A 9,708-nucleotide genomic window follows, 5' to 3' on the forward strand; every position below is an offset into this window, starting at 1 on the left:
GTAGTTCTTGTGTGCGAAATGCATATTTGTTTCTAAAAAGTGTTATTGAAAATAAAATAAAAAAAAGTCTTTCTTACCTTGTCTCCATCCAAGTCACTTGATTAGCATTTGATTTCAGAAGGCTATGCTGTCAACAATTGGTGCATAATTGAAATTGGTGGCATATTATCCCATTACCAGGTTCATTTGCTGCGTAATTAAGATTGATTGCATTGTTTATTGGCTTACTTGGAAAGATTGCATTATAAAAAGGTCATTATTAGTCCCACAAAAGCTGGGTTAATTTAAGACTTTTAAAATATAATTTCTTCTCAGAAATGCATGATGCTGTTACCACATTGGTAAAATATAGATATGCCATAAAATTATATTTAATTATAGCTATTAAGAGTTTGGCCATAGTGTTCAATGGTGTCAAGCTTTTTTTGTGAAGTGAAGTAGCGGAAATGGTCATACTATTCATCTTAGAATGTTATGGGCCCATTATGTGAATTATTCCATTAGGATATTATTGAATTTAAAAAGGCAAATGACTGTTGGATGCCCATAACAAGAAGTGATGGCGTGTTATTGAACGCTGATTGTAGTATAACCATTGCTCATAAGCCTGGCTGGGGCAGACCGAGAGAGAGAGAGAGAGAGAGAGAGACAGAGAGAGAGAGAGAGAGAGAGAGAGAGAGAGAGAGAGAGAGAGAGAGAGAGAGAGAGAGAGAGAGAGAGAGATGGATAGATTTTTTCTCACGAAGGCCACTCAGAGAGCCCTGTAGATGGTGCTCTTCATGCAACATTGGCCATCACTGTGTTTTTCAGAGAAATGTCTGCTTTACACAAACCTATGGCCCAGCCATGGCTCTAACGGCTGGGCACTGGACTGCTATACGGGCGACCCGGGTGGGATTCCCGGCCTGGGTCATTTTGAGATCCTTCCCCAGCCCTCTCTCCCAGCCATTTCCTGTATAACGGCACAAAAGCCTAAAAATATAAAAAAGAAAATAAATAAACTTATATCTCATTTACTGTAAGTAGATTAACTACAGCTCCAGACCTTTTTATTAGAATACCATGAAAAAGTTGATTTATTTCCATAATTCCATCAATAATGTTAAACTGTCATGGATTGTAGATTCATGGCCCAGTTTTTTAACTATTCCAATCATTATTTTTTTTCTTTTTATATACGTTGGCCTTCCAGCTCAAAAAACCCATGAATTGGGGAATTCGCATTATTAGAATATTGTTATAAAATCACATTTTTCTTCATCAAAATTCGGGTCACATTAAATCAGTTGAAATTTGGTACTTTCTACTTAACATGCAATGGTCAATACTTGGTTAGGACATTCTCTGTCTTCATAATGGCCATGATGCGTTTAACATTGAAGTCAATGGCAAAAACAGTGCATGGGAGTTATGGAAGCCCAGATATCCTTGATGCTTTGCTGTCAGCTGTTCTTGTTTGTTGACCTGGTACCCCACACTTCACTCTTCAATATACCCTGTAGATTTCCATGCCACGTTTTGGTGTTAACTCACCAGTTTAATTCTAACTCAACAGAAATTAAACCCCATTCATTTTCAATGGGGTTTCATTTCTGGTTATTTAGAATTAAACTGGTGAGTTAGCGACAAAACGTGGCATGGAAATCTACAGGGTATATTGAAGAGTGAAGTGTGGGGTACCAGGTCAACAAACAAGAACAGCTGACAGCAAAGCATCAAGGATATCTGGGCTTCCATAACTCCCATGCACTGTTTTTGCCATTGACTTCAATGTTAAACGCATCATGGCCATTATGAAGACAGAGAATGTCCTAACCAAGTATTGACCATTGCATGTTATGTAGAAAGTACCAAATTTCAACTGATTTAATGTGACCCGAATTTTGATGAAGAAAAATTTGATTTTATAACAATATTCTAATAATGTGAATTCCCCAATTCATGGGTTTTTTGAGCTGGAAGGCCAACGTATATAAAAAGAAAAAAAAATAATGATTGGAATAGTTAAAAAACTGGGCCATGAATCTACCATCCATGACAGTTTAACATTATTGATGGAATTATGGAAATAAATCAACTTTTTCATGGTATTCTAATAAAAAGGCCTGGAGCTGTATATGACTAATACAATATTCTCTAAAAATGAAATGAAGTCTGTTCCATATCCATCCTCCAAAGTAATGCTTTTTTTGTTATTGGATGTTATTGGAAGATCAAAAACTGTTCACCCATTTTACTTGCACCATCTGTGTAATGTGGACATCTTAAGTCCAGTGGACAGCCAAGTGTTTACATCGTGCTGCTATGCAACTCTTTACATCTTAAATGTTGAGAACAATCAAGACAATTTAACTAGAGCACAGCAGAGGGAGCTGTGTGACGGAAAACAATCTCTCCCTCTCCCTCTCCCTCTCCCTCTCCCTCTCCCTCTGTCTGTATCTCTCTCTCTCTCTCTCTCTCTCTCTCTCTCTCTCTCTCTCTCTCTCTCGCTCTCTCAAAGTGAAAGTTTGCGCAGGGCTCGGGCCAAGTGCAGGACTGAGGGGCCATATGAGGTGGGATAGTGAACACGAGGGGCGAGAAGAGAGGAGAGGGCTGGTGAGAACTTATTCGACAGACCACTCAGTGGGGTGTGCAAGAGTCCAACAGTTCCGCACAAAAGAAATGCAAACACTTCACTCAGAGGGAGGGAGGGAGTGTGTGTGTGTGTGTGAGAGAGAGAGAGAGAGAGAGAGAGAGAGAGAGAGAGAGAGAGAGAGAGAGAGAGAGAGAGAGAGAGAGTAATGGGGGGATGAATAGCAATCAAGAAAAGTAGGAGCAAAGCCATTGTATCTATTTGTCACACCATGTCACTCCAGACATGGTCTAGCCATGCCAACATTGTTGGTGACTTGACTTTAACAGCCAACACCAAATAACTTTGTACTTTTCAAATCTGTTAGGGGTCTCGAGTGTTGCAAATTCCACACAAAGTGCTTTAACAGATTCGTAAATATAGATCAGAGCCTTTTATATGTGCCGCATGTCCAAGACATTGTCTTACATTGTTTACATTTCACAGCTTTTAAGCATACTTCATGATGGAAGTATGACTTCGGTGGCATAATGTTGGCAGATGGATGATTATACAGGCCTGTTCGGGGAGAAAAGAAATCATTTTTAATACAATAATTCAGTGATAATGGTGATGGCTTTTGTGTGTATTTGAGTATGTCAGTGCTCATGTTCAAAAGTGTGTGTACTAGTGTGAGTGTGTGTGTGAGAGAGTGATAGAGAGAGAGAGATAGAGAGAGAGATAGAGAGAAAGAGAGAGATAGATAGAGACAGTGAGAGAGTATGTGTGTGTGTGTGAGAGAGAGCGTGAGTGTGTTTGTGTGTGTGCGCGCATGTTGTGCATGCATGTGTCTGTTTGTTTGTGTGTGTGTGTGTGCGCGCGCGTCTGCTTTTGTGTGTTCATGTCATGGTGATATCTTAAAGTGATACTGTCCCATTTTTGGAAATAAGCTTATGTTAAACCTCCCGTCGAGTTAAATATTAGGGTTTTACCGTTTTCCCATAGGAACCATTCTTTGGGTATGGCAGTGCAAATGTTACCTCTAAGCTAGCCGTTAACATGGATTATTATGAGACCAGTTAGCCGCCAACCGGTCTCATAGGACCCAATGTTAACTGCTAGCATGGATGTAAAATTTGCACTGCCATACTCAGAGAACAGTTGAAAGTACAGGAGAAAGTAAAACTCAATTATTTAACTCAAGGGGAGGTGTAATATGAGCTTATTTGCAAAAATGGGACAGTATCACTTTAAGCTTGACATTTTATTTCAGGTTCAGGCCTACTGTACAGGGGTGCCGGCCGGCCACAGGCCACGGCATATCAGGTTTGCTGGCAGGACAAACGGTAATGTTTATTTTAGGAGACACAAAGATGCCAAACCTGTCCAGCGGGAGGCCGGCGCGGGCGACGAGAATCGTGATCTCAGCCCCTGCTCAGGCTCAGGTTGGCTGTGGAGGAGAGAGAGAGAGAGAAAGAGAGAGAGAGAAAGAGAGAGAGAGAGAGAGAGAGAGAGAGAGAGAGAGAGAGAGAGAGAGAGATTGTGTATGTGTGTGTGTGTGTGTGAGAGAGAGAGAGATACTGGGAGACAGAGAGAGAGTGTGTGTGTGTGTGTGTGTGTGTGTGTGTGTGTGTGTGTGTGTGTGTGTGTGTGTGTGTGTGTGTGTGTGTGAGAGATGTGTGTGTGTGTGTGTGTGTGTGTGTGTGAGAGAGAAAGACAGGCAGACAAAGAGAGAGAGAGAAAGAGAGAGAGAGAGAGAGAGGCAGAGAGAGAGAGAGAGAAAGAGAGAGAGAGAGAGAGAGAGAGGGGTGGCCTGTGGGGCGAAATCTAGAAGGAGGGCGTGGCACTGGGTGTCCGTCACTACGGTGGCAACAACCAAGCGAGCAGCGCTCTGCTCGTGCAACCTGCGTGCGTGCAATGCAATGACGTACATACCTGTGTGTCTGCGAGTCACAGACAATGAAGGCCCACAGCACTGTGTGAGAGGTGTGGCGTGTGCAAGTGCGGGGCGAGGCGCGGTCTGGCCAGGAGCACTGAGATCGTGCGCTGAAGGTGTGGTGGTGGAACACGCAGCTGCTGCTGCTGCTACTGCCGTCCTCAAGTTCAATGGTGACTGGAAGGAACGCTCGTGCCTTACCCGAAATAGCACACAGACAGGAAGGGTGTGCCTGCCTGCCTGACAATAATATGCGATTAGATAAAGGTAGGAACCAGCGTGAACCAGACGAGGCAGGCCAGGGACATCAAGTGGAGGTGCAGGTGATCCATGGGCTGGACTGGGGCCACAAACCGGCCCAGGCTTTTCTTTTGCTGCATAGATCAGCCCCTCATCCCCACCCTACAATCATGATGGGCTTTCATCCACTGTATATTAAGGATGCATCGATGGGCCGCCCCATCTAAATTCTGTGAGGGAAACTTTGAAACAAGCAAAAAAGACAAAGGCATCGGCCCCTGAGGACTGTTGGCCCACTGGGAAAATGCCCTGTATGACAGATTACCAGTCCAGGCCTGAGATAATCTCAACTTGGGCTGTGCCTATAGGGCTGGGGCTGGAAGTAGAGAGAGGCAGAACAAGTTCTGATTGTACAGTTTGGAGTGTAAACAGTAGGCTCTGTCAGTCAGCTGCTGTAATTCCATAACATGATGAGGCGCAGGGCCGTTTCAAGGTGTTTGGGGGGCCCTAGGCAAAGAGGGACTTGGGGGCCCTTTTTTCTTCTTCAAACTTTTGGGGCCGGGCTGCCTCAGGAGAGATTATGATAGCAGTATCATTGCACCTTCAAGTCATTGAATTTAGGTTTTGCCTCTCTCACAAGGTTGTCATTGCTGTCATTTACGTAAACACAGGAACATAAACAGTCATTACCAAGGCAAGGCCCCCTATCGGCTGACAATGGGCAATTGTCTATTTGTGCTGGCTGTGTGCATTTTTTTTCTGGGAATGTCACTGTAACCTTTAACTAGCGTGTTTCCAGACGGTTACCTTCACACGATCATACTAATAACACCTGAATTTGATGCGAGGCTTCTGATCTTATTCTTTCAGTCTGGTGTACAGATGAAAGTCTTCAATGTTAATCAGGACAGCAATGCCCTGAAAAGGGTGGAGGGGTAGGAATTTGAGAGGCGAGCACACACGCACACACGCACATTTGGATGCACGCACGCACACACGTGTATGTAGTCACAGGTAGTGGGTAAGAAGATTCAGAAGAGGATGACAAAAAGAGACAGAGAAAGAGAGAGTTTGTGTATGTGTGTATGAGAGAGAGAGAGAGAGGGAGGGTATGAGTGTGTGTGTGACTCTGAAAGAGTGTCATGGCGGTGAATTGGAGCAGGAGAGTGTGGCGTGCGTGGCGGCCGGCGGGCGCAGGTGGCAAGGACGGGGGCAGCTGCAGCCCCAATCTCGCTCCTCGTCTGTTCCTCGCGGCTCCCTGTGGGGTGGCCCCACACCCCTCAGCGTCCCACTGAGGCCCCATCTGCTGCTCCCAGGCCTGGGCCCTGGGTCTGAGCCGGGGACGGGAGCCTGGAGCCTGGGCCCTGCTCCCTAACTTCCCTCTGTCCTCTCTCTCGTCCTCTCTCCTCCCAAACTCTCTCTCTCTCTCTCTGAGTGTCCTTTCTCACCATGTCTCTCTCTGTCTCCCAATCTCTCTAAATGCCAGAGCCCAAAACCATAAGCCAGGAAGAGGGTAGATCCGAGCCACCGCACCACAGAGATCAGTCTTCCTCCCCTCTGTCCTCTCTCCATCTCCCTCCTTCTTTCTCAGGGTGTCCTCTGCCCTTCTTTCTTTGTCTGAGTGCCCACCACCAGCCAGGAAGAGGGTAGAGGGTCCCTGGCCCCATGGCCCCAGATCCGCGACAGAAATCAAATCTTCCTTCTCTCTGTCCTCTCGCCTTCTCAATTCCACTCTCCCTCTCTCCCTCTCCCATTTTCTCTCTGTGTGGCTGCTACCACCAGCCGGGATAAAGAGTAGAGGGTCCTGGCCCCATGCCCTCAGATCAGCAACAAGACAACTCAACAAGAACAATAGCAAGACACAGATGCCTCGTTTCCACTGCCGGTTTTCTGGTAGGCCTACAGCTCGACAAAGCGTGACTCGGTCGCCACTTTTTGCTCTTCGAATAGGCACGACACAGCTTAATCGTGAAGCAAAAAGCACTGAGTCGAGCTGTCGGCCTACCAGAAAACCGGCAGTGGAAAAGAGGCAAGAGGGTTCTTTCCTTTACCCTAACTCCCATTCTCCCTTGTGCTTGTCGCCTCGTGATGACGTGGCCAAGTGTCATTCGGAACAGAAGTTTAATGAAATATCTTGCAAAAGCACAATTCAAAGGTAATTTTCTCATTTGCAATCAGAATGTTGAATCCTCGCAAAAATTGATTTGGCGAGACTGACAGAGAAACTTTGTTGTTTTCTCCACAGTGGCAGCAGTGGAGTAGTCTACGTAGAACGCAGGTATACGGAGTATACCTACTTCTAAATTTCAGGGATTTCAGTATACCCACTTAAAATGGATTGATCCATTGTTTTGAATAGCACAAATATATACAGTATACCCACTTCAAAAAATGCTCAAATATACAGTATACCCACCATAAAGAAGTAGACTACACCGCTGAGTGGCAGGGGCATGAGGGAAGCGTGAGTCCACAAGTGCTGTAGGTGGAGGACGGGAGTTAGGGTAATGGAATGTGGCCCTGCTGTGGCCAACTGGTAGAGCGCTCGCCTGTCATGTGGGTGACCCCTGGTTCGATTCCCGGCCTGTGTCCTTTGCCTATCCCCTCCCCATCTCTCTCCCAATTCGCTTTCTGTCCACCTCTCACACTGTCCTGTCGAAAAAGACCAAAAAAAAGGATAATTGGAATGTACACAGAAAGTCCCCTCTGCTGACCAAGCGAAACATTGTATTACACTTAGCTGACGCTTTTTATCCAATAGAATCAATGACCCTTGAGCTGTCTTCCACGGTAACCTATTCGTGGTTCTTGTGGCTGTGCTTGTGTGTGTGTGTGTGTGTGTGTGTGTGTGCATGCATGCATGCGTTCCCTTTTTGAGAACTAATTTTCAACTCCCTCCACCTCCCCCTTCCTTTTTCCAAGTAACTTGGTACTTTCACACTTGTGCTTCTCGCATGTAAAGGATAATGTCACATCCTTGTTGCGGATTTCTAGAGGGGACACTTTCAGCTGCTGATCCTAATGCTTTGTTATTGACACACTAATGGTGGTTGCCCAAGTGTAATTTCAACCACCCTGGCCTGCAAGCTAAATGATTACCATCAACCCCCTCTTACATATTCATAGGGATGATGAATGTATGGAGTCTGCTGTAAATGCAGAGGCAAGGAGGTGGACAGGGTGCTGAAAACGCACACACGCACACGCACACACACACACTCGCACGCGCACACACACACACACACACACACACTCGCACGCGCACACACACACACACACACGACAGAGAGAGGGGGGTGGGGAGGGGAGAGAAAGAACGAGAGCAAGGGATGAATCAATCAAAGTGAGATGGGTCTCCCTGTCCTGTCGCCTGGTGTCAGCGTCTCCTTCTCCTTTTCCTCCTCCTCCACACAGCACAGGGGGAGGTCACTGTCAGTCGTCCGAGACAAACGACTTTGAACCCCCCCCCCATCTGGTTTGAAGAAGGTTGTGCTGGAACAGGTCCCTCCACACTCCACCCACCCGGCCTTGAGCCCAGGTTTTCCAATGCCTCCAAGGAGCCCGTTCCATGTCGGTTTTCCATCGTTTATAGAGACATACGTGACACCTGACAGGTCAGGAACGGCCTGGTCTAATCTCTCTCAAGGTTTTTTAGGCGAGAAGATGCCTTGGAATGAGCCGCACATGCCAAGAGACTGTGAAAATGGGTCCCATCTCTTCACCAATAAGGGTGCATTCACCATTTTCTGCACCCCCGTTTTGACGTCAGTGGGCTGACACCCGAGGAGGTGCTTGACATTCACGAGAGCCACATGATTGATTTAACGACTAACCTGATAACGGGGGATAAAGTTTAACGCCACTGCTGCTGCTTAGTGATGCTGGAGATAGAATGCATTGTGCTGTAGCAGTTGCGGAGCCCACAGCAGCACAACACTGATGATGACCTCCCAAGGACATAATATAATCAGACCCCCGCCACCAGGGCCGGATTAAGATGGTATGGGGGCCCCAGGCAACAGGTTGCTGTAGGCCCCCGCAATAAACAAATCTTAACAAAATAAAGTAGACAGCGTCATAATTCTGAGCCATAATTCAAAAGAGTATTAACAAAACTGAAAGCTTAAACTCAACAGCAAAAACATATTTTTGCCCTCACTTTGTCCAACTGAGGCCCCCATGTCAGGTGGGGTACCCTAGGACAGTCATGGGTAAGTGGTTAGGGAGTCAGACTTGTAGCCCAAAGGTTGCCGGTTCGACTCCCGACTCACCAGGTTGGTGGGGGGAGTAATTAACCAGTGCTCTTCCCCACCCTCCTCCATGACTGAGGTACCCTAAGCATGGTACTGTCCCGCCGCATTGCTCCCTTGGGGCGCCATTGGGGGCTGCCCCCTTGCACGGGTGAGGCATAAATGCAATTTTGTTGTGTGCAGTGTGCAGTGAACACTTGAGTGCTGTGTCACAATGACAATGGGAGTTGGAGTTTCCCAGTTGGGTTTTCACTTTCACTATGCTGCAGCCATATCTAGCCTGTGCCTATCCGGCCCTGCCCACCACCAATATGGGGTGGCCCCGGAACCACCTGCAAATGCTCTGCCTATAGCTCTGTCCCTCTTAGTATACTATTTAGCACAATTGCACACAGGGCCCTAGAGCAAACCACTGGCAGGGCCCCACATACGTCCTGCCAAGGTCATAATAAGGCCCCCGACCAGCAGCGAATCTATCCATTTGGGGACCCTTTGGAATTACTTTCACTGGTGTTTACCATGGCGGGGCTGACTGTTGGGGGCCCTCTACAATGGGCCCTAGTCAGCTGCCTAGTCCGCTTATTTGTAAGACCGTCTCTGCCCCCACAAACAAAACGGTATGGCTCTGGCCCCCCAGCTGCAAATGCTCCGTCTATAGCTGTACCCAGGTCCAGATTAAGACAGCCCGGGGCCCCTAGGCTACAGGTTGCTGTAGGCACCCACAGAAGGCA

This window comes from Engraulis encrasicolus, chromosome 13 (genome assembly GCF_034702125.1).
Source record: "Engraulis encrasicolus isolate BLACKSEA-1 chromosome 13, IST_EnEncr_1.0, whole genome shotgun sequence".
NCBI lineage: Eukaryota > Metazoa > Chordata > Actinopteri > Clupeiformes > Engraulidae > Engraulis > Engraulis encrasicolus.